This window comes from Scyliorhinus torazame, chromosome 13, assembly GCF_047496885.1.
Source record: "Scyliorhinus torazame isolate Kashiwa2021f chromosome 13, sScyTor2.1, whole genome shotgun sequence".
NCBI lineage: Eukaryota > Metazoa > Chordata > Chondrichthyes > Carcharhiniformes > Scyliorhinidae > Scyliorhinus > Scyliorhinus torazame.
In genome coordinates this window covers 155,558,070-155,584,443 of record NC_092719.1, presented here as the reverse complement: position 1 = coordinate 155,584,443, position 26,374 = coordinate 155,558,070, and the positions used below count along the sequence as shown (strand labels likewise).

The 26,374-nt window shown below is 45.3% G+C and overlaps 1 long non-coding RNA gene across 1 annotated transcript in view; it reads left to right on the top strand.

Moving 5' to 3' along the window:
* The window catches only part of LOC140387740 (uncharacterized), a 78,498-nt gene extending 52,420 nt beyond the window's left edge, over window positions 1–26,078 (top strand). Inside the window, exons 2-3 of the long non-coding RNA XR_011933991.1 lie at window positions 24,272–24,388; window positions 25,266–26,078. This is a non-coding gene — a long non-coding RNA (uncharacterized lncRNA). The remainder of the gene's footprint in view (window positions 1–24,271; window positions 24,389–25,265) is intronic.
* Window positions 26,079–26,374: the final 296 nt, after the last annotated feature.

Genomic DNA, 26,374 nt, shown 5'->3' with positions numbered 1-26,374 from the left:
GACCCCAATCTGTTTCTATGTGTACACACTATTCCTTTGGGTCAAGTGATTTTCCCCAAATCTGAAGGCTCTGAGATGGCATTTGTATCTCTGACTAATGTATAAACAATCTTTCCTGCCATCAGCTTGATCCCACAGCAGGAAAATAGTCACACATTGATCTAGTAAAAATGATGGCAATCTGAGTTTCCCCCCAGACTTACTTTTGCTTTAATCTAGGTCCAGTTTCATGCACATGTTCTGATATGAAAATATTGAATTTAAGAAAAGATAATGCAGCCATAATCATAAGAACAGTAGTCCTACTGTTCCCAATGTTTAATTTATGCAACTTACTTGTGACCTTAATTGTAAACCCAGCTTCAATGTCACAACAATTAAACATATTTTTGAGGAAAAATGCTTGAAAAATATGTTCAAATATTGGAATAACATACATACATTACTTTTGGAGTTTAAGCAAATAGGAAGCCTTTGGCTATCAGGTAACGGAGCCTGAATTTTTAAAGAAAATCCCTGATCCCCTTAACAAGTAAACAGTAATTCAGTAAACAAAATAATTTAATTCTGAACTGCAAATATGATCTGAGTGTAATTTAAACAAAAGAAAATATTTTGCATTTCTGCATATTTTCCATCAATTTTCCCTATAACCTTTCCATTTATCCTTCTTCTTCTGAAGCTACAAAGAACAATACAGCACAGGAACAGGCCCTTCAGCCCTCTAAGCCTGCACCAATCTTGTGTCCTATCTAGACCAAACCCCTGTATCCTTCTATACCCAGTCTGTTCATGTGCCTATCCAGATAAGCCTTAAATGTCGCTACATTGAGGTTAGGCAGTGACTGTTCGCTACTTGACTTTCCATCCATCAGTAGTAAGTCTATATTTGGCTCATGTCGCAGAAAATATTTATGTGTTTTCTTACTGTCCATGATCAGTGTGTTTTATACGTGAGAGGTGGGGTTTTTTTAATGCTCAGAACGATTGTCCAATTTAAATGATTCCAGTAGCAAGCTTTTTGTCATTTTAAAAATAAAAATAAGGAAGATTATTTATTACCATATGCTTGCCCTGACATCTCACTGACTGAACTCACCCATTCACGCAAAGATTAGATAAAGATGAGCGAAAACAAAACTATCACAATTTATGATTGTTTCAGTCTCTTTCATAGCAGGCCTGTAGTTTCTTAGATGAGTTCATGCTTTGATTGAAGTGAAAGTCTTGTAAAGCAGAGGATTTTCTTCAAGCCGCAAGGTTTTTTCTGGTTCAATTTTCAGGTGGCTGGTTCTCAGGTGAACTTGAATTTTGAACAGGTTAGGGAAAGTTGTCTTTGTTAGGACTCTCCCGCCTTCAAGACATTGCTAGTAAATATCTTGGCAGGATGGATGTCTTGCCAATGGCTTTCAGTGGAATTTGTCTGCAGAACAACCTCTTGCTGTTTTAAAAACTGACAACACACATGCCTGTCTCATCATGTGACCTGTTTAAAGTTCAAAGTCCTTTTCCAAATAAGATGCGTGGTTAGGTTGATTATACAATATGTTTGATGACTTTCACAGAGTTTGTGACAACCTGTGTCTTTGTATCTGAATGACCCATTCAATTTGAAATTTCCCTTCTGAATTTGTTTCAGGAAATAGCATTGCATCAACATCAGTCTGGAAAGTTTATTTTGTTCCCTCTAGTTACAGGGCCTCAAGTGAGTGGGTGATCCTTGAACTACCTTTTTGTAGTTTTTAAAATGATAAAATAATGACTCAATATCCATAATATACTGGAACATGGTACTAATTAATTATGCGAATCAAAGCAAATTCCGATGCTGCTTTTACTCAGTTTCCACTTGGAGCATGTTTGTTAATCAGAAGAAGGCATTCTAACCATTTTATTCTTCCCTCACTCATTTATATTAAGATTTCTTTGTAGCTTCTCTTCTTCTCTCCCAGTTCCTAAATTTAAAAAAAAAATCTAGGGTACCCAATTATTTTTTTCCAATTAAGGGGTAATTTAACGTGGCCAATCCACCTACCCTGCACATCTGTGGGTTGTAGGGGTGAAACCCACACAGACACGGGGAGAATGTGCAAACTCCACACAAACAATGACCCAGGACCAGGATTCGAACCCTGGTCCTCAGTGCCGTAGGCTGCAGTGCTAACCACTGTGCCATGTGCCGCCCTTCCCAGTTCCTAAATTGAAATGACTAACTCAATACAGGCTAGGATAAAGCTGGATGGAGGCAGAGGAAAGGGAAGCTTCTATACTATAAATGGTGTAGACTGAACTCGTCGATGGTAAACGACTTTGTAATTGGGCAGTACTGACAAGTGGGAAGATATTTTGTTTAGTATCTCAACGTTTATTCATTGAAACACTGGGCCATAAGTTGTCTGTTCCTTGCCCTAGCTGCTGGCTCTCCAGTTCTATATGCTCTCCTTCATTCAGTATCCTCGACATACTTTTGGGCGAGATGAATTTCAGTAACATCTTCATCCCCCCTGTCAGATTCTGGGAGCAGCATGTCTTTCCACAGCAATTGTATGTAGCTACAGTGATTTTGGAATTTTTCTGGATTGTATTACAGGCATGCAATGTTTTTTGATCCATTACACTACTGGGTAAGGGCTTCACTATTCCTATTGTACTCCATCGTGGAAGCCTCACTGCAGGCGTAAACTATGGCTGCAAGGAATACCCATGTCACCAATCAATGCTCCTGATACGTGGCTTTCAGCCATCAGGTTAATTGTTGTATGACGTGAACATCATGGCAACTTTGTGACTATTCATGCACATGACAAGGTGATTGACAATATACATGAATTCATGAAAAAGCTCTACATGTTTGTGGCATTGAGAGAATTGTCATATGGGCTTTGCCTGTCACATTGCGTTCCACCAATGTAAACAATCTTTGACAATGTATCTTCCCAATGCTTTTCATAATTTATATTAAAAAAACTACTTGACTTAGTGAACAGAATGCCACAGAATTTAAGCCAAAACAGTGAAGAGGCAATAATTATCCCAGAGAACTTTTGCAACTGAAGAAATTGGCCACCAGTCACTAACAATTGCGAATGTTTGAAATTTTAAAGGAGTGTATTGTTGTAAAATGTTTTGCCAAACTTTGTTTAGTTAGGGGATGGAGAAGTGCCACTTTTGTAACACTGACGTCATACATACAATTGCTGTAATTATGTGTTTATGGAGATTTATATTGTAAAGAAAATAAGGTTTGCCAACCACTTCTTCAAGGAAGACGGCTCCAATTGAGTTGTTGTTAAAGATTTAGGTACTTAGAACTGTCCCAGGGAGACCACAGCCAAATTTGACTAAAAACTGCAGTCAAAGTTAACATGGTGTACCAGCCAAGAATGGAGTTTAGTGAAGTGCTGCACACAGAAAGAATCATAGACAGCTGCTAGCAGTTCGGGACCAGCAACATATTTCATTGAAGAAAGTTTTAATCTCCAACCGCTAATGAGGCACCCTGTGAGAACGTTTAATCTACACTTCAGCATCGTGACCATCTCAACAGAGGTGTAAAAAGCCCAGAAAACATAACCTTGTCAAAAGAAATAAATGAAAGAGAAATATTACTGTATGTTTTGATGTAGAGTAAACAATGCTTCTTGCCATCTGGAAGTGATTACATGAAGGTATGTATATTAATCTTTGAATAAGAACACTAAATTCTTAAGGTCATAACACCATATCGATCAGTACATTTACAACCACAGCATTACTGTCATTCGGCATTCAAGCAGTTTCAGATGTATTTAGTCAGTTCCATTCTATTCTTGATACATTTTCACATTCCTCTGGCCACAAGTGGGATGAGACTACCATCCTTTGTGTGACATTCAATTCCCTTGTGTCTATTTGGAAGTGCCTCGTGACGAAGGATCATTTTCCTTTTACTTTTTTGGGGCTTTCCTTTTTCAGAATGGAAAGGAATGGCTCATTTGTGATTGTGAGACATAATGTGCTAGGGTCAAGCATAGATTGGGTTTAGTCCAATTTGAAGCTTGTCACACTTATTCAAGATGTGGAAATGCCAGTGTTGGACTGGGGTGAGCACAGTAAGAAGTCTTACAACACCAGGTTAAAGTCCAGTCACCTGGTTAAAGTGAATCATCTGAGGAAGGAACAGTGCTCTGAAAGCTAGTGATTTGAAACAAACCTGTTGAACTTTAACCTAGTGTTGTAAGACTTCTTACTACACTTATTCAAAAATGACATTTTGTGCTATAAATGTGAACTAATGAGGTATTAAGTCAAAATGGACATTTTGCTGTGAAACCAAATTGAATTGCGAGGTAAGGTGACCTATCCTTTCCTGCCAATACACATGAAACTGCAAGAACCTGGAGTTAATCTTCATGCCTGGACAAGTCTTGATGAAGTCATTAAGATGCAAATGATCTTTCTGGACATATCTGGGAGAAGTTATTAAAATGCAAACGACCCTTCTTGTGGCAATGGCTACATTTCTCCAGTTAATTAAAAATACTGGTTTCACAATACTGTTGCAGTCTTTTTACCTACAAACGTGATATTCAGAAATCATGGATATGAAAAGCTATAATTTATCAAGGTGGTATGCTGATGAGTGTGAACCCAGCTGTCGTTGTCCGACAATGGCTTAACCATCTTTTAGGGGGCAATGGAAAGAAATGCTCTGGTCACATTCTGAGCGGACAGTCAGAAACATGTATGCCAATAAAGAGAAATAATCTTCCCTAAAATCACCAGCTTTAAACCGCAAGTAGGCAGAGATTAGAGTTTGCGTTAACTCTCTACCTGAGGAACCACATTGGGGCTTTGCTACAGGGCTTCGCAATTGCACTTGCTTGGAATGGAATAAGAGACAGTTGCTACTGCGAATATAAACCAACAGTGAATCTGTCCTTCTAAAACTACCAGGGCCACTTTCTTCAGTTGATACAGAACGAGTACAGCATTTTAAGTCTTTATTACAGGGACAAGCAAATGTAACAGAGAACTCCTGAAATCATAAGATCTAAATGCGTTTTATTTTACAATCGTAATGTTTTCTTCAATGTGTGCTTCTGTGTCAATGTGAGAATGGGTGTTGTTGTGTAGAGATGTTAAACAATAGACTTTAATCTCTCTCTCTCTTGAAAATTATGATAAAATCTGTCATTTGTCCGTTTACAGTATTCAGGGATAAAAACATATTTCTTAAAATACGCTGTCTTTCGTCAGTCGGGTGATGGAAGAAAAGGAGGAGGCATCTCTATCACTCTTCCCCGATCGATAACAAGCTGAACTTATATCAACCAACTAAGTTAAAAATATTCTTTGCAGTATTATTTTTGCAGAAATAGGTTTAAAAGTAGCAATAATTTTTTTTTCCAGACGGTAACTGCAGCAGTAGAATTTATAGGCAAAAGAAGGATACCTAACCCTTTCTGAAGATACTTTTTACTTTACTGTAGTGCTGCTGACCCAGGCACATTGTCTCGTGTAGTCGACAATATTGACAAATGGGCCAGTTTCCACAGGACTTGTGGCATTTTCTGTGTTAGGGAAAGTACACCTAAGTCGTTGTTTTACACAAGACGAACTTTGGATGGTAGAAGAGTGAATCAAGTTGTCATGGAGGATATGATCCATCTGGTTACACTGGATCTCTGTGTGGTATTATCAGGTATTGCGGTACCTACGAGGCTGATGACCATTGGTTAAACCTAGGAGTTTACCATTTGGCTGTTGATACGTAGCTCCGCCCTGATAGGCAGAGTATAAGAACAGGTGCCGTCCCAGCAGCCTTCACTTTCTGTACCGAAGCTGCTGGGGAACAAGTTCTAGTTAATTAAAGCCTTCAGTTATGAAATCACTTCGTCTTGAGTGTAATTGATCGTGCATCAATTTAATCGACGAGACTTAAGCTGGAAGGATGGATCTCCGAATCAAACCAGAGTGCCTTCAACTCAACCCCCACGTGGAGAACTGGGCTGCAATATTTAAACACTGGCTGGCGTGCTTTAAAGGCTACCTCGAGACGGCCAGAGGCACCCCCTCAGAAGGACAGAAAATGCATCTCCTGCGCTCAAGGGTCAGCCCTGGAATCTCCACCCTTATCGAGGAGGCGGAGGACTATGATGCCACGATCGAACTGTTAAAAGGACATTATATCTGCCCTGTAAATCAGGTCTACGCACATCACCTGCTTGCAACTAGACGGCAAAGCCCTGGGGAATCGTTGGAGGATTTCTACCCGGCGCTACTGGTGCTGGGCCAAAACTGTGGCTTCCCGCAAGTTTCGGGGAGCAAGCACACAGAACTTTTAATCAGGGTTGCCTTCGTAGCAGGTATGAGCTCCTCAGTGATCCGCCAAAGACTCCTAGAAAAGGAAACCCTGGGACATAGAGAGGCACGGGCCCTGGCAGGGTCCATGGACGTAGCCTCCCAAAACACGCAGTCCTATGCGCCCGACCGCACGGCGGCACCCTGCAGCGGCAGCCCCACAGACCTTCCCCCTGACCCCGCAGGCCTGCGTGGTGTGACGGCCCGCTAACGCCGCCGGGCCCCGCTCTTTCTTCTGCGGGCAGGCGAATCATCCCCCCCCGCGCTGCCCGGCCCGCACCGCCACCTGCAAAGGGTGCGGCAAGAAGGGCCACTTTGTGGGGGTCTGCCAGGCCCGCGCCGTGGCCACGGTCTCCAGCGACTCCGGACCACCGCGGCAACCTCCCCTTCAGGCCCCGACCGGCCAGCGCTCACTGCCACCCCCTATCCTAGGGCCACGTGCGACCCACGGGCGCAGCCATCTTGCCCCCCGGACACCACGCTGGACGGGTGGGTGCCGCCATTTTGTCCATCCCCGCCGCCATCTTGTCCATGAGCTCCTCAGTGATCCGCCAAAGACTCCTAGAAAAGGACACCCTGGGACTTAGAGAGGCACGGGCCCTGGCAGGGTCCATGGACGTAGCCTCCCAAAACGCGCAGTCCTATGCGCCCGACCGCACGGCGGCACCCTGCAGCGGCAGCCCCACAGACCTTCCCCCTGACTCCGCAGGCCTGCGTGGCGAGATGGCCCGCTAACGCCGCCGGGCCTTCGTAGCATGTATGAGCTCCTCAGTGATCCGCCAAAGACTCCTAGAAAAGGACACCATGTGCAACCCATGGGAGATGCCATCTTGGATGGGGCCCCAGGCCCCCAGCACGGCCGGCTACACGATGCCCGATCAGAACTCGCAACTGCTTCATCTGGCCTCGGTGACACTGGACCAAAATCGACCTTGGACACTCGCAACAGCAACAACGACGGTCTTCATCAACGGCCACGAGACATCTTGCCTGTTTGACTCTGGGAGCACGGAAAGCTTTGTTCACCCCGACACGGTAAGGCGCTGTTCACTTGTTACCCACCCTGTAAACCAAAGGATCTCCCTGGCCTCCGGGTCACACTCGGGGGAGATAAAGGGGTTCTGCCTAGCGAACCTCACTGTCCAAGGCAGGAGATTCAACAATTTCCGCCTTTATGTCCTGCCGCACCTCTGCGCAGCTACCCTCCTGGGGTTGGACTTCCAATGTAACTTGCAAAGTCTGACCTTTAAATTAGGTGGCCCTATACCCCCCCTTACTGTCTGCGGCCTCGCGACCCTTAAGGTCGACCCACCTTCCCTGTTTGCGAACCTCACACCGGATTGCAAACCCGTCGCCACCAGGAGCAGGCGGTACAGTGCCCAGGACCGGACCTTCATCAGGTCAGAGGTCCAAAGGCTGCTGAGGGAAGGGGTCATCGAAGCGAGCAACAGTCCCTGGAGAGCTCAAGTAGTGGTGGTAAAGACCGGGGAGAAACATAGGATGGTCATTGACTACAGTCAGACCATCAACAGGTTTACGCAGCTGGACGCGTACCCTCTCCCCCGTATAGCCAACCTGGTAAACAGGATCGCGCAATACAAGGTCTTCCCCACGATGGATCTCAAGTCTGCCTACCACCAGCTACCCCTCCGTAATAGTGACCGCAAGTACACTACCTTCGAAGCAGATGGGCGGCTCTATCAATTTTTAAGAGTTCCCTTTGGTGTCACTAATGGGGTCTCGGTCATCCAGCGAGAGATGGACCGAATGGTTGACCTGTACGGCTTATGTGCAACGTTCCCATATCTGGATAACGTCACCATCTGCGGCCATGACCAGCAGGACCACGACACCAACCTTCTCAAATTTATCCTTAACTTAACGTAAAATAAGGATAAATGCGTATTTGGCACCCACCGTCTAGCCATTCTAGGCTACGTAGTGCGAAATGGAGTTATAGGCCCCGACCCTGAGCGCATGCGCCCCCTTATGGTGTTCCCCCTCCCTCACTGCCCCAAGGCCCTGAAGCGCTGCCTCGGGTTTTTCAGTTATTACGCCCAGTGGGTCCCTAACTACGCAGACAAAGCCCGACCCCTAATCCAGTCCACAACCTTCCCCCTGTCGACGGAAGCCCGCCAGGCCTTCAGCCGCATCAAAGCAGACATTGCAAAGGCCACGATGCACGCCATCGACGAGTCCCTCCCCTTCCAGGTCGAGAGCGATGCGTCCGACGTAGCTCTGGTGGCCACCCTCAACCAGTGGGCAGGCCCGTGGCCTTCTTCTCCCGGACCCTCCATGCTTCCGAAATTCGCCATTCCTCGGTCGAAAAAGAGGCACAAGCCATAGTTGAAGCTGTGAGACATTGGAGGCATTACCTGGCCGGCAGGAGATTCACTCTCCTCACGGACCAACGGTCGGTTGCTTTCATGTTCGATAATGCACAGCGGGGCAAGATTAAGAACGACAAGATCTTGCGGTGGAGGATAGAACTCTCCACCTTGAACTACGAGTTCTTGTACCGTCCGGGGAAGCTAAATGAGCCTCCTGATGCCCTGTCCTGCGGCACTTGTGCCACTGCACAAGTGGACCGCCTCCCAGCCCTCCACGAGGACCTCTGCCACCCGGGGGTCACTTGTTTCTTCCACTTCATCAAGACCCGCAACCAGCCCTACTCCATCGAGGAGGTCAGGACAGTCACCAGGGACTGCCAAATCTGCGCGGAGTGCAAACCAGACTTCTACCGGCCAGAGAGGGTGCACCTGATAAAGGCTTCCCGTCCCTTTGAACGCCTCAGCATGGATTTCAAAGGCCGCCTCCCCTCCACCGACAGCAACACGTATTACCTGAACGTGATTGACGAGTACTCCCGGTTCCCATTCGCCATTCCCTGCCCAGACATGACCGCAACCACCGTCATCAAGGCCCTCCAGGGTACCTTTACATTGTTCGGTTTCCCCGCGTACATACACAGTGATAGGGGGTCCTCCTTTATGAGCGACGAACTGCGTCAATTCCTGCTCAGCAGGGGCATTGCCTCAAGCAGGACGACCAGTTACAACCCCCGGGGAAACGGACAGGTGGAGAGGGAGAACGGAACGGTCTGGAAGACTGTTCTACTGGCCCTACGGTCCAGGAATCTCCCAGTCTCCCGCTGGCAAGAAGTCCTTCCGGTGGCCCTCCACGCCATCCGGTCGCTGCTCTGTACAACTACCAATCAGACACCTCATGAACGTCTCCTTGTTTTCCCCAGGCAGTCCTCCTCTGGGACCTCGCTCCCAACCTGGCTAGCAACACCCGGACCCATCCTGCTTCGGAAGCACGTGCGGGCGCACAAGTCGGACCTGTTGGTCGAGTGGGTCCACCTGCTGCACGCTAACCCCCGGTACGCCTACGTGGCGTTCCCTGACGGCTGGCAAGATACGGTCTCCCTACGGGACCTGGCGCCCGCCGGAACCCCACGCGCACCCGAACCATTACCCCCCCCCCCCACCGCACCTCACTGGAGGGTCAGTACTCCCGCCGCTCCTGCCTAGGCCCGCCCACCCACCGACGCCCCCTACAGGCGCCCCCCCCGTGTCAACCTCTTGCCCCAACAGCGCCGCCTGGGGGTGACGAACCTGCCAGGGAGGCCGAAACCACGATCCCGGAGTCGCAACCACCTGGACCCCCACCAGAATCACCACCGAATCCCAGATGATCCAGACGGACGACCAGGCCACCCGATCAACTGATTGCTTTACTGCGACTGTAACCGTGAACGAACACTTTGTAAATATTCTCGACAGCCCTGTAAGGAGGTGTCACGGTACCTCCATATCTGATGATACCATGTTAAAGGCGACTGTTACCACTGGCCACCACCCTGCCGGACTCTTTTTTAACAGGGGGTGAATGTGGTATTATCAGGTATTACAGTACCTAAGAGGCTGATGACCATTGGTTAAACCTAGGAGTTTACCATTGGCTGTTGATACGTAGCTCCGCCCTGACAGTCGGAGTATAAGAACCGGTGCCGTCCCAGCAGCCTTCACTTTCTGTGCCGAAGCTGCTGGGGAACAAGTTCTCGTCGATTAAAGCCTTCAGTTATGAAATCACTTTGTCTTGAGTGTAATTGATCGTGCATCACTCTGCCCATCGTGCACCTCCTAATTTTACAGTTGGACTTTCTAGTAGTGCTGGAGCTGCCCACCAATTTTCTAGCTGCAATATGTAAACAAGGTACCATGACATCATTTCCTAGAATTTGGACCAGAATGCAACTGAACCCATAAACCTGCTCATATAAAGTAGACACCCAAGTTTTCTTGTAGCAGTGTTGTGTGAAAAAGTGTATCTAAAGAGTCTGATAAGAATATTTATAGATTGAAATTGGTTTCTTGCTTATTTTGTGTGTTAGTTGCTCAGGCGGACTAGTACCCTGTGTTTGATACACTTTCACACATCAGACTTATAATTGAAGTTTTAGCTCATGTAATAAAAGGGATAGTAGCAACATGGATATATTGAATGGATGTGAAATTGGCTGAATAACAGGAAGCAGAATAGTTGGTTAACAGAATGTTTTTAAGTTTAGAGGACGCTTTGTAGTGGAGTTTCCCAAGGGTCGGTTTTGGGACCCTTGCTTTTCCTGATATATATATATTTTAAAAAAAAATATTTTTATTCTCCTCCTTTTTCACATTTTCTCCCAAATTTACACCCACCAACAATAAACAATAATCAGCAACAAATATGTCAATCCCCATAACAATAACAATGATCCCATCCTCCCACCAAACCCCAAACATTGGCCTCATGTTTACATAAACAAATGACAAAAAGGAATCAGGGATCATCCATAGTCACCCTTAATACACACAGCCCCACTCCCCCCAATCCTCCCACCCATCCCCGCCAACTAATGTTCGATGTCATCCAGTTCTTGAAAGTGCATAATGCCCATGAATTGTAGAACCCCTCCATCCTTCCTCTCAGTTCAAACTTAACCTTCTCAAGAGTCAAGAATTCCAACAGATCCCCCTGCCACGCCAGGGCACTGGGTGGAGAGGCTGCTCTCCATCCCATCAGGATCCGCCTTTGGGCGATCAACGAGGCGAAGGCTATGATATCTGCCTCCGCTCCCGTTTCCAACCCTGGCTGGTCCGACACCCGAATATGGCCTCCCGGGGAACCGGTCCAGTTTCACGTGCACCACCTTGGAAATTACCGTAAAAACCTCCTTCCAGTAATCCTCTAGCTTTGGTCAGGACCAAAACATATGACCGTGATTAGTGCCCCCGCCCCCCCGCAACGCTCACACACATCTTCTACTCCTTCAAAGAATCAGCTCACCCTCGCCTTCGTGAGGTGTGCTCTGTATACCACCTTCAGCTTTATCAGCCCCAACCTCGCACACGAGGTGGAGGCATTTTCTCTCCGGAGCACCTCACACCAGACCCCCTCCTCTATAACCTCTCCCAGCTCTTCCTCCCACTTTGCTTTGATCCCTTCCAGTGGTGCCTTCTCCTCTTCCAAAATAGCTCCGTAAACCGCTGACACTACCCCCTCCTCCAGCCCCCCTGTCGTCAGCACCTCCTCCAGCAATGTGGAGGCCGGTTCCTCCGGGAAGCTCTGTATCTCCTTTCTGGCAAAATCTCAAACCTGCATGTATCTAAACATTTCCCCCTGCTCCAGCCCATGCTTCGCTTCCAGCTCCTTCAATCCTGCAAACCGACCCCTAAGAACCAAATCTTTTAGCGTCTTAATCCCCTTCTCCCATTTCCGAAAATTTCCATCCCACCTCCCTGGCTCAAATCTGTGGTTTTCCTGATATATAATAATGACCTGTACCTTGGTTTACAGGGAATAATTTCAAAATTTTCAGATGACACAGAAGTTGGAAGCATTGTAAAGCATTTGGGCAGCACGGTGGCATTGTGGATAGCACAATTGCTTCACAGCTCCAGGGTCCCAGGTTCGATTCCGGCTTGGGTCACTGCCTGTGCGGAGTCTGCATATCCTCCCCGTGTGTGCGTGGGTTTCCTCCGGGTGCTACGGTTTCCTCCCACAGTCCAAAGATGTGCAGGTTAGGTGGATTGGCCATGCTAAATTGCCCTTAGTGTCCAAAATTGCTCTTACTGTTGGGTGGGGTTACTGGGTTATGGGGATAGGGTGGAGGTGTTGGCCTTGGGTAGGGTGCTCTTTCCAAGAGCCGGTGCAGACTCGATGGGCCGAATGGCCTCCTTCTGCACTGTAAATGCTATGATAAATTCTATGATAAACTGTGAGGAGGAGGATATGTAGAACTTGAAAATGAACATAGACAAGTTGGTGGAATGGGTGGACAGGAGGCAGATGAGGTTCATTGCAGAGAAATGGCAGATGATTCATTTTGGCTGGAATGACATAGAGAGGCAAATAAACTAAAGGGTACAACTGTAAAAGAGCAGAGGGACCTGGTTGTATATGAACACAAATCATTGAAGGTGGCATAACAGTTTGAGAGAGCATTAATAAAGAATAAAGAATGGGGATAGGGGTGGAGGTGTTGGCCTTGGGTAGGGTGCTCTTTCCAAGAGCCAGTGCAGACTCGATGGGCCGAATGGCCTCCTTCTGCACTGTAAATTCTATGATAATCTATGAATACAGTATCCTAGCTTTTTTAAAGTTATCATAGTCCCATGACCATTAGCTGCTTTCCTTTTTGAGGGGGAGAGCTGACTAGTGGTGATTTAACCTGAGGATCACCACAGGCGAGGGGTAAGGTCGAGAAGGAGGGGCCTTCATGAATAGCCTCAGCTGGAAGGGACTTGAACTCACGCTGCTGGCCTTACTCTGCATCACAAACCAGCTATCCAGCCAACTGAGCTAAACAGGCCCCCAAGCTTTACTAATAGGAGCATAGAGTACCACAGGAAGGAGATTATGTTGAACTTGTGTAAGTCATTAGTTCAGCCTCAGCTGAAGTATTGTGTTCACGTTTCGGTGTCGCACTTTAGGAAGGATGTGAAGGAATTGGAGAGAGTGCAGAAAAGAATCATAAGAATGGTTTCACGGATGAGGAACTTCAGTTTTGAAGATAGATTGGAGAAGTGAGGGATGTTTTCCTTGGAGAAAAGAAGGCCGAGAGGAGATTTGATTGAGGTATTCAAAATCATGAGGCGTCTGGAAAGAGTAGATAGTGAGAAATTGTTCCCAGTCATGAAAGGACCAAGAATGAGAGGACAACAATTTAGCAGTTATGAGGCGAAAGTGGGAGAATGGCGCAAAGTGAAATGTTCATTTGGAGAGCTGATGTAGTCAAGGTGGGCCAAATGGCCTCCTTCTGCACTGTAGCAATTTTGAGATTCCGTGAACATCTCACTCAGCACTGTGTCCAGTGCACCAGCCATGAAACATGGCATTTGAGTACTATGCTGTTCTAGTGCTTGGCTAAAGACTTAGGCCTGAATCTTACGCTTCCTTGGCAGCAAGTTTGTAGGTGCGGGCGAGTATGAAATATCGTGGATGGGTTTCCCGCCAACCTCGCAGCAATTTTACGATGAGGTGGGTTGGGCCTCAGTTGGGCCAACTGCCCTTGCCCCAATTGAGGTCCATTAATGACCAATTATTGATCACTTAAAGGCTGTTCCCCACCCTACCTCTACTTATAGACTGGCAGGAGGAGTTGCTGGGTTTGAGGGAAGCCCCAAAAATAATCAGGTTTAGGCCTCCGGCACCTCCATCAGAACTGCCCTTTTAACTTTGGGTGCACCTCTCAGGTAGCCGCAAGATCTTCCTCTCCCCTCTGTCCTCTCCACTGACATCCCAATCATCCACTGTCCAACCCTAACAAGGTCCCTCCTACCCTCCATGCCCTGAGACTCCAAAAGCTTACCTATCCCTGGAATTCAGGACTTCTGCTTTCTTCACACAGTGTATTGGAACATAGGACCTAGGAGTTGGCCTTTGGGCCTTCTCTACCATTCAATGAAATCATGACTGATCTGGCTGTGTCTCAGCTCCACTTTACTGTCTGCCTCCTTTGACCCTCTTGTCTGTCAAAAATCTGTCTAACCCTGCCTTGAATAAATTCAATGACGCAGCCTTCACTGTTTTCAAATGGAGAGAACTCTACATAATAGGAATGACCCTTTGAGATGAAAACATTCTCCTAATTTCTGTCTTAAATTGTAGACCTCTTATACTTAATTATTCCCGTGGTTTAGTCTCTCCCGTAAGTAGAAACATTCTTTTGGTTAAGTCCCCTCAGGATCTTATATTTCAATAAGATCACCCAATGGGTATAGACTCAACCAGCTCAACCTTTCCTCATAGGATAAGCCCCTCAACCCAGCAATGAGTTGAGTGAACCTTCCCTGAACTGCTCCTAATGCAATTACATCTTCATACAAATAAAGAGACCAAGGGCAAGGTTTACCAACTGTTCATGCCGGCGGGAAATTCTAGTCCTACGCTGGCGCAAGGGTTTCCTGGTGACGAGCGGTGCTGTCACTGGGAAATGCTGTTGACAATGGTAGGGTCAGTAGATCATGCTGGTGCGCCGTCTCTGCCTCTGAAGAACACGCGGCGGGGTGGTCGGTAAATCCCACCCCAAATCTGCACACAGTATTCTAGATGTGATCTTACCAATGCCCTGCAGAGCTGCAGTAAAATCTATTATATTCCATTCCCCTTGTAAAAAACATCAACATTCTACTTGCCTTCCTAATCACTTGCTAGTCCTGCATACTAACTTTTTATGATTCACGTACCAGGATACTTACAACCCTCTTTATCATAGAGTTCAACAATCGCTCTCCATTTAAATTGTATACTGCTTTTCTATTCTTCCTGCCAAAATGGACCAGTCCTCACTTTCCAACATTATACTCCATCCGCCAATCTTTTGCTCACTCTGTATCAATCCGTTTGCAGACTCTCTACCTCCTCTTGAGAATTTACTTCCCTACCTATTTTGGTGTAATCTGCAAATTTAGCTGCCATTCACTCGATCCAAACTATTCATGTGGATTGTAAATAGTAACCTTGTGGTCACTGGGATACATTAGATTCTTCATCAAGACATGTAACCCTGTGGACTCCACTTGATACTGAAATAATTATTGGTCCAATTTACCCAATATTCCTGCAAACTCAGGAGCAGAAGAAAAGAATGTGATTGAGAGCTCTTGCTGAATACCAACAGAGGCCACAAGGCCAACAGCAGGCAGCATGAGAGGGGAGGTTGGTTCAGAGGCAGACATCCAGGGAAGGCCTCAGTGAAGACGGGCAATGTCAGAGCCACTGGTATCCAAAGGACAAGTACAAACTATTTTCAGAGGTGATATCAGAGAATGTTTGAGGATGTCCTGGGAAATGATCACCGAGATACGTTAGATTCTTCATCAAGACATACAGCCACAGGGATTTGGTGGGAACCCCATGCCAGTGGCCCTCAAGGTTACAATGGTGTCCAATGTCTATGCCAGTAGTGGCTTCCAGGGCATAATGGGCGACATATGCATCATCTCTCAGGCTGCTACACATAGGTGCATAAAGCAAGTGGCCATTGCCCTATTTAGTTTCACCAACAGTTTTATCCACTTCACCATTGATGAAGACAGCCAGACTGTAACATCAGCTGCATCCAGTGTCATTGCTGGGTTCCTCGAGTGCCAGATGCCATTGACTGCACTTATGTTTGTTATGATCTCAGTTAATGCTATAACTGGATGGGAAGATTCTAGAATGGAACCCTGCCTCAAAGGACCGTAACTTTTTAAAAACTAAAACATGGAGGAACAGAGTTACAGGACCACTAATTAGTTTTAACACCAAGAAAAATAAAATGTACTAACCATAAAAAATTTGATTATGATGCATTACTTCTTTACCCCCTCCACCCTTATCTTAACAATTACTCACAGGTTTTAGGATTAACACAGATTACAAAGTAATCTTATCTACAAGGTTGCATTAACACAAAGTCCCTTTTAACCACACAAGATGACCGTGGGCAAATAAACTCTCCTCTCTGAACCCCAAGTGAATGTTTGTGAACGTTTCCTCAGAATCCCCCCAGATGAAAGTCATGTGAAAGTTTCCAAACTCCACTCCCAAAAACACACTTTAAAATCTTCTCTCATAATAATGCTTTCCCTTTGCATTCTGCAATCCAGATCAGGTTTTCCAAATGACACTTTTAAACAAAACTTCTACTCCACATTTAACAGCGAATCCAGACCAGGATTTTGCATCAAATCCCTTTCTTTGTCTTGACTGCTGTGCAAACTACTTACAATGGCTTTAACTCCTGATTCCCAGGCTATACTAAAAGGCATCAGGCGTTTGATTTACCTTTGAAGGCTGCTGTCCACTTTAAATCTGGTTATTACAATTGTCTCCTTAACTCAGAACATTTTGTTTACTGTTCCTTGAATTGTTCTGAACCATACCTTGGTCTCTGTTCATTTAACTTCAGGCGTCTTGGACACTTCTCTATATTTCTCTAGTTTCCTTAACTAGCTGGGCTTTAGCTTTCTGATATCTGTTTCCTTAACCATTACTCCAAAGTATGTTTTTTCTTCGAGCAAGGCTGAGAGAGATGTTCCTGCTCAGCCTTCTAAAACAAACTGCTTCTAGCAGAGCAATGATTGCTGCCTTCTCTCTCACTACCTATTTCCAACTGCAATCAAATCAGTTAAACTAAACCTTCATTTATTCTTCACACTGTAGCTCTCTCTAAGCACAAGAGAAACAGTTGGAATTGAAACCAACCCACACACATACAAACCTCTTTGTCCAGCATGCATCTAACTATAGGTTTTACGCTTTGAGGCACGGAAACATTAAATTAAACACACTCAAAACTATACCTTCTTTCTAATGCTTACCAATACAAATTATATAAATCCTTTAGCCAGCTTTGTTTTCTAAACATGTGGCCACAAAATCTCCCTGGAACAGCCAACTCGTTTGCAAACTGAAAAGTGTTTAACCCCTTGAACATGCAACTGGTATGTGACCCCAGAAGAATAATAATGCAGGTCTCTGCTCGTTTCCCAGGGAGCTGTTACAACACATACATCTTGCATAACTCACAGCTCCCTGACTATTTGAAGCCAAAAGCCCAGGTTGATGGATCGATCCTTGCTGACAAGGTCTATCCTCTATCAAAATGGTTGACGACACCAGTGAGGCAATTTCAGTGTGAGACACAGAAGCAGGAAGCTCATACATTCACTGGAACCATCATCAAGCACATAATTGAGCTTTTTAAAATGCACTTCTGCTGATTTGATTGGTCTGGAGGGGTTTTGTAATATGCACTCCAGAGGATGTCACTAACAGTAATGGTCTTCTGTGCAGTGCACAAACTGATGCTGCAATGTGAGCAGATGTTGTAAGGGGAAGAGTGCGAGGAACATCAGCCCCCCTCAGATGATGATGATTTGTTGGAGCATGAGAAAGAGTTCTTAAATCCAAATGAATTTAATAGATTCCAAGACCATGGAGAAATGTGCAAGGGATATCAGGGACAACCAGATCTACACTAGTATTGCACAAAATAACACATCTGCATGATGGTCGCTCCCTCGCCAGACCTCCATTACTTTTCTCGGGTGTATACCTAACCTTGCCATCCTCCCTTGCCTAGTTAACTACAAACCTGTATCCTCCACCACCTGAGTGATAGAGCAGAGAGTTTTCACACACATTGGCGAGTGAGAGCTAGTACCAAGGGCATCTTAGGAGTACGCAGACATCCATGTATCAGCCTGCCTTGTCCAGTTATTCTGATGCAGCACCACCTTTAAAGTATCTTCAATGCAACTGCAGCTGTCTCATTTATAGCCGCTCAGATCATAGTGGCCAAAATCCTCGAGCGTGCATAGAAGGGGGCCATTTATGTTTGTATTTTAAGCCAGGTTCTCAGATTGTTCATCACAGAAATACCAATTCACATGAACAGAATACAGAATGCAGAAAAATACATGGGGTGGGATTCTCCGGTCCGCTAGCCTTGTTTTCTCCACTCCCGCCACCTGTCAATGGGATTTCCCATTGTGGCCAACCCATGCCGCCAGGAAACCGGCAGGTATGGGTGCGTTGCCGGCGTAACGGAGAATCCCTCTGGCGGAGAATTCAGCCCATGATGCCTCATTTAGGAGAATTGTCTGTGTTCTTATCTCCTCTCTATCCATCAAATTGTGAGTGACAATGGAGTTTGCAATGACTGCAGCAGTCTGATACCATGACAATCCCTAACATGTTCTCAATAATTATGAATGATTACAGGAATAAATTATCTTATGCATATTTTCACAAGTCAAAAAGACATGGATAAATCACCCATGCTGCTTTAGAGCTCAATCTTTTTTCAATTTTCTATTTTGACTACTATGTCTAGATGTAACTTCAACATCAGCAGCTGAGGTGGAGACAGTCGGGTCATGACTGGTTGCCTTGGATGGCAGTGGTGGGTGTCCTCTGGAGGGATGGGCTGTTCAGTGCTCCAGCCTACTAGAGTCTCTTGCACTGATGCAGGGGTGTCCCCCTTGGCCTCACCGGTTGGAACTGTTGGGATCAACGGTGGAGGGGATGAGGAAATTACACTTATGCTGGGGATTTCCTGAGATGAAGGCAGCTGCCACGCCCTCCTCATCCATCTGGTTGTGCAATGGCACCCACCTAACTCCCTGAGGGCAAGGGGCTCCTGGAGGGAGGTTGAGACGTCTTATGCCCCTCTCGCCTAGCCACTTTGCACTCAGCCCATGGCTAGAGCGATGGATTGCAGCTCTCAAAGCAAATTGTTCAAATGTTCGGCCTCGATCTCCATGGCCATTGCCATTTTCTCCATGGGTGAAACAATGTGCTCAAATGCCTGAGGCATGGCAGAACTCATGGAGTGCATGGACTCCTCCATACTCTTTGAAAAGCTGCACATAATCCCTGGCATCTCCAGCATATTTACCCCCAATCTCTGCTGCATATCCACAGGAGGCCCATCATCAATGTGGGTTCAGTAGGGGCCTGAACCCTGGCAGTTCTCCGTACATCTGGGGACCCGGCTCTCACATTCTCCCTTGTTTGCTGTGTCACCAGAATGTGCTCCTGAATCTATGTGCCACCCCTCAGAGGACCGTGTGGGTGTCATTGCACTAGCGGAAGTGGAAGATGAAGCAGATGATGGTGCATATCTGGGGCACTGGCCTCTTCACCCCCAGAGGTGGAGGGCGCAATTCAACAACCACCTTGCACCCAACCTGCAGTCAGACACAACAGTTGAAACCCCGGGGAGGCCAAAATCGGCCATCGAGCTTGGCGAAAAACCTCGTGAAAGTTAACGGACTCGCGAGGCACGGCGCGATCTGAATCACGGCCTGGCTGCGCACGATCCGGAAATTCATATTTAAATGAACCATTAGGCTCATCCAAATATACGTTTGCTAGATTCACCTCGTGCCTGGGATTCAACTGCTGCACTGAGAGGCTTCAACCAGGCGCTGTTCAGTACTGCTTCACATCTTGTCCATAAGATTGGAGGTGAGGGAGGGGGGGGGGGGTTCAAGGGCCCCAGAAAAAACTTGGAAGGTGGGGGTGAAGTGGAGTGGTCTGAAAGCTTGGGGGAAAGGGTGCTGAAATGGGGGGGGAGGTCTAGCGATTGGGGCATGCTTCCCAGTCAGTGCAGGACGGCTGCCTAAGTGAGGCCAAAGTGTTGTTGAATAGCGGGGTTATTCTCGGCGCTGCGATGAAAAGATTCCCCCATCATCGTGTTCTCCATGCATGTTGCTGCCACGTAAAACCTTAATTATAATCACATGGGAAACGGAAACATGAGCAAAAGCAGAAGTGGCGAACCGTTCCGGTGATGACATCGGGAATGACACACTGTTGACTAAATTTTGGTCATGGTTACAGAACTAAAGCAAAGAGCAAAATACCATGGATGCTGTAAAGTAAAAAGCTGTTTACTGACTTTTCCCCACAGAAAGCTGCCTTGAATCCACTGATCTGCAATGCATTCATTAAATGCCAAGTTTAATGAATAACAAAAGAAGAAGATTACCATTGAAATGAAATGAAATGAAAATGACTTATTGTCACAAGTAGGCTTCAAATGAAGTTACTGTGAAAAGCCCCTAGTCGCCACATTCCGGCACCTGTTCGGGGAGGCTGGTACGGGAATTGAACCGTGCTGCTGGTCTGCTTTAAAAGCCAGCAATTAGCCCTGTGCTAAACCAGCCCCTGCACTCACCCCGCCCACATTACATTTGTAAATAAGAGAAACCAACACCAAAACTAATCCAACATAATAATCGTATATTAATTTGAAGAGTGTCTTGTAGCTAAGTTGATCAAAATGCCACAAGGGTTTGAGTCTAGGATGTAACTTTTTCAATTAATTAAATCAATTTGAATGGAATTGAATGATCAACTTCACCCTGTTTTCAGTTTTACTGAGAATCAGCTGTAACTTCTCAGCCAAGGCAAACTTATTATTCAGATTTGAACCAGGCCTGGTAATTTCTGAGAATGCACTGTGGCATTGAAATAGAGTCACATTGATTAATCCACAGGTGTTAAACATATTGAATGCAATATTTCACATGTGTAGAAATGGTAATTATCTGAGAATGGGCAGCTACGAACGATGTAATCGAATCTGGGAGTCCAGATGGCTTCAGAAATTGACAGCAAGGTTTCAATAGCTTAGGAATGCCTGAATCCATCCTGGCGTAATCCACTTCATACTCCCAATTTCTGATTTCTAATTTAATCTTTGAGAAAAGTTAAATAGAATTGGCAGCTGCCACAATTGCACAGGCTCGGGTGGTTTTTGGTTAATGAGGTAGTTTGCCTCCGAGAAGGGAATCTTCTTTGATATTGGAGTAATCAAATAAAAGCATTCTATGATCCTGACAGCATTTTCTGCAGTAGTTGCAGGCATATTCAGGGCAGAAAAGACGAATAAGGTAGTCCTGGTCTTAAAGAGAGTTCGGTAACGGGCTCAAGACAAACAGAAGTGAGGTGAAACTGTCCTATCACTGCGTCCAAAATGCTAATCATGATTTTCATCTATGGTGAAGCCGGATATTTGGTTTCAATATTATTCTCAAGGAAGGAACTGTGAAAACAGCAAAATTTAATTATAACACATTGGGAGGCAATTTCCTTGCTGCATCCAGCACATTAATAGTATATAAATGATGTTGGAAACATTTTAGGCAGGTAAATCAGATGGAAGCCTATTTTTCACAATAAAACTGCTCCCCTCATGTTCCCCTCCCTTCAATAGAACATAGAACATAGAACAATACAGCGCAGTACAGGCCCTTCGGCCCACGATGTTGCACCGAAACAAAAGCCATCTAACCTACACTATACCATTATACCATTATCATCCAATCTGCCTGCTGAGTCTCCGCTGACCTTATTTCTTCACAGCGAGGGCCTGTGGTGTAGCAGCTGTGGGTATCCTAGCTTTCATTGCTAATGCACTTTGATAAGTTGGGCTGAGATGCACGAGGCTTAGCAGCTGCTGGGATCACTGATTAAAGAAGTAATGGTGAGGGCAGAGGAGTGGGGGTGGGGATTTGCGGGGGGGGGGGTGGGGTGGGGGGGGGGTGCGTAGAGTGGGCTTGTTGAGCCTGAAGAGTCTGGATTTCTGCCACTGGGAAATATTTCCTAAAGCAGTTTTTTTCTCTGATTTCTGACTACAGATGCTTGTGGCACAGTGGTTAGCACTGCTGCCTCACAGCACCGGGGCCCCAGGTTCAATTCCAACCTCGGGTGACTGTCTGTGATGTGTTTGCACGTTCTCTGCGTGTTTGCGTAGGTTTCCTCCGGGTGCTCCGGGTTCATCCCACAGTCCAAAGATGTGCAGGTTAGGTGGATTGGCCATGCTAAATTGCCCCTTAGTGTCCAATAGGTGGGATTACTGGGGTAGGGTGAGGGTGTGGGCCTAGGTAGGGTGCTCATTCGGAGGGTAGGTGCAGGCTCCATGAGCCAATTAGTCTCCTTCTGCACTGTAGGGATTCTATGATTCTAAGGTCATCTACAATCTCTTCCACCGTACATGCGGCAGCTACTGGAGCATCACTGCGTTGGAACATTAGGACAGGTGAAGATAAATGAAGACTGACACTAAGTTTTCATGATTGTATTTATAATTTTGGTTTGTTTTGTATTGGTTTTCCATTTTGCATTGTGACCAAGAGAGACGGTGATGGTCAGGGACAGAGGACAGGTAAGGAGTGTGGGACGGTTGGTGATTGGGGATTGTGGTTACTGGTATTGCTCTTGAATGAAGTTTTTCACATTCAGCTGGGCAGTAACGAGCTGTCTAGATACAGTGCACCTTCTTCTTCTTCCAATTCTGCCTCCTCCTCCTCTACCTTCACCTTGTGTTCCTGTTCTTCAGCTTTTTGCCTGAGGACTGGAATTAAGCGCTGTTCCCTCATGATGGTAGGAAGGTGCAGCTTGCTGCAGACCACCACAAATCTTGAGATCTGTTCAGTCAAGTACTAGAGGGCTCTTTCATCATGATGAAGGCAGCGGAATTGTTGTTGGGAATTTTTGAAATGGGTTTGGAAATGGCTGAGTGAGAAAACGTGGAGAAAAGTACCTCATGCTAATTCGCCGATATGTTTCCTCTTCCTCCTGTTTTACCTGTAGGCAGCTTCTATGTGGTGACGGCATGGCCCGGGAAAGGGAGGTGCACAAGATGTGAAACACTGGGGCCTGCTCCCTGGGGAAGAGGGAGGGGGGTAGCTGGGCTCAAGAAAATATTTCCCTTACACACATGGTTCTAACAAATCCTCCTGTTCTATATGTAAAAAAGTGTAGCTGTCAGCTAAACATTCACCTGGGCAATTTTGGGCAATTGCACAAATTGAGTTTTCCGAATTTCACATTTCCCTGGTCTTCGGATGGATAGGGAGGGGCCCAGGCAGGAATATACTAACTCCTGAGGCATCCAAGGTTGTGATTGGCCACTAGTGACATAATTGAGAAACTCTCATTTTGAATATTGGAAGCCGATTGATGGGTAGCACAGGTTGCCAAAAGAAATGCTCTGAATGATAAAAGTGATGAGTGAGTGATACTTTGTGACTATATTGAGAAAGAAAAACCTTATTTTGTTTTGCGATCACCTTCCTATTATCCTGCCTGCTCTGGGAATGGGTGGTGCCAGTTAATCAAAACTTCTGGTTAACGAAGATGTGAGATAAGTTCTGTGTTTCATCTGATCAGAAAGCTCTTGATATTGTCCAGTCAGTGAGTGGCTGGGAGTACTAACAATGATACAGCTGTTGAGGTCTTGCGAGAGGTGTGTGGGTTCGTGAATCCACTGAGCGATGTTGAGGGAACATGGTACTGTGTATTTCAGCGAGGACATCCTTACTGAAGCACAGATGTCTCAAATACTGGTCATCACTAGTTCAGGTTGGATGCTTGCTCCATGAATGCATTGGGTGGATTTAGCCTCCTGAGGTGAGCTCTTCTCCTAGTCCTCCCTCTAGCAACTTGTTCTGCTCTACATGGACCCGTGCGCATTCCTCCTCTCATGCTCAATTCCAAGATGGAAGCTTACTAGCGTACACATATTTGTGCAAAACTGGTTTGTGCAGGAACCTTGAAGTCAGCAATGTATAATAGTTCGGTATCTACAACACCACCTGTGGCTGACTCTTACAACTTCAAACAAATTTAGGAAGCATCCAAACGTGTAAGATTGTAATGATAGCCAGATGAGATCAACTAACTGCAGGCAAAATGTATCTTAGGCGCACTGTTTCCAAGATCATTGCCAATATTAAGAAAGAATTCTATCATTATGTTATACAACAGCTGTTTTAATGGTATGGACTTTAAGGAGTTACATTTTGTATCTGACTTATACTTGATAGGTATTTATGACAAACCTTTATGGACAATTTTTCAGGAATACTTTTATTTTTTGCAGATCTGATTCACAGACATATCAGTCATCAGATAAAAAATCAGCTACACATAAATGGGATGCAGGTGAATATTGTCAAGGAATATCCATGTTTAGATCAATCCATTGGCTTTTATCAAGGTATGCTGTTACTTCTGTCTCATATTATCTGATCTCAAAGATTGGGACATTTTCCGAAACCAAATTCAGTCCACCCTAAAACCTGCTGTATTGCTTTTTGAACATAGTCTTCTTCCATCCAACTTAACCTTTATTATTTTTTTCTTTGTTATTCGACCTTGGGATGTGGGCGTCGCTGGGCTGGGCCAGCATTTGTTGTCCATCCCTAATTCTCCTTGAACTGAGTGGCTTGCTGGGGCATTTGAGTGGGGCAGTGAAGAGTCAACCACACCGCTGTGTGGGTCTGGAGTCACATTAGGCTAGACCGGGTAAGGGTGGCAGATTTCCTTTTCTGAAGGACATTAGTGAACCGGATGGGTTTTTATGACACTCGGCCATGGTTTCATAGTCATCATTAGACTTTTGATTTCAGATTTTTTAAAATTCAGTTTAAATTCCGCTACCCATGATGGGATTCGAACCCAGGATCCCAGAGCATACCCTAGGTCTCTGGGTTACTAATCCAGTGACAATACCACTAGTGCATTTGCATAATGGACCAATCAACTTCCTGTAAAGCTTCCAATCTGTGATAGTGAAATGAATGTCTATTTTCAAAATCTTTAATGTTGCTTGTTGTATTCTTTAATTTTTCAAAGTGTTGCTAAAGTATCTCAAAAAATATTTTGGCTCCTAGCTTACTGCCCATCTTGAGAAAGAATTCTGTCCATCTTCTATCCCATTATACATTCAACTAAAGAATCACAAGTCCAATATTGGTACATTATTTTGAATAAATTGGCTAAAATCTTTACTAACATAATGAGGAAAGACTGTGATTGATTAAGGTCACTATTAAATTCTTCAATATCCATTTATTATTATTTTGCACCCACAGGGAAGCTGGAGCCTACACCATATCAGATCGAACTATATATCATCTAAAGTAAGCATAGGTTACTTAAGTAATAACCTTGGTATCTCCTGCTTCAATATCAGAGAACTGTTGCCATACTGAGATTCCCAGCTGGTCAAGGTAACTTTCATCACAGTCAGGGTCCAAATAAAAATAGACATGTTTTATGGTTGAGTCCAAATACCTTAGCTAAACTGCCCAAGATAGACCAGGCAAAAGAGAGGGTATATTTTAAGCATTGCTCACAGAATATTGACCATCTCTCCTGTGAATGTCACCAACCCGAGGCACTGATAATTAAGCCTGACTACGAGACGTTAACCTTGAGATAAAACTGAATATACAATGACCTATGAGAGGACAGAAACAACCTTAAAAAGTAACAGTACATGGTCCATTGTGTTAGAAAGCAGCCTATGGTCACCTGGAGCTGCGGCAACTTTACTTTATTTTGTTTTAGCTGTCATGATGAGGGATGAGATTTACTTCAACGTAACAATTAGAAGATTTTTGGTGAAACAAGATGCTACATAAAAGTCAACAAAGCTCCAGGCATTTCCTGAAAATGTTAACATTGCAACAACAATAAAGATTCACACCATTCTTTTTACTTCAGTGGAAAGGAGTTCATGACTGGGTGTACAAGAGGCAGTTGAACACTATGATTTGCTTTATATTACCATCAATGTTTGAAAGTTTCAGACTGTACATTGTCGTGCCTTGAAGAAGATCAGACCTGTTAACCCTTTGGAAACCAGTGCTGCACTTTGCATTACTAAACGCAAGTGAACAAGATTTGAAAATGTGTGTATATTTAATGCTCTATTTTAGAAAAACTGTTCCTGCAAGCCAACATTTTTTGTCCACACCTAATTGCCCCTCAAAAGGTAGCAACGAGCTGCCTTCCTGATCGCTGCAGTTAGTGTGCTGAAGATACACTCAAGAGTTCCAGGATTTTAACTCAGCAATAGTGAATAGATCCAAGTAGCATGTGGCTCAGAAGGGAACCTCCAAATTGTGGTGTTCCCATATGTCTGCTGCCCTCTCTTCATGGGATCTGGGTGTCACTGGCAAGTCCAACATTCGTTCTC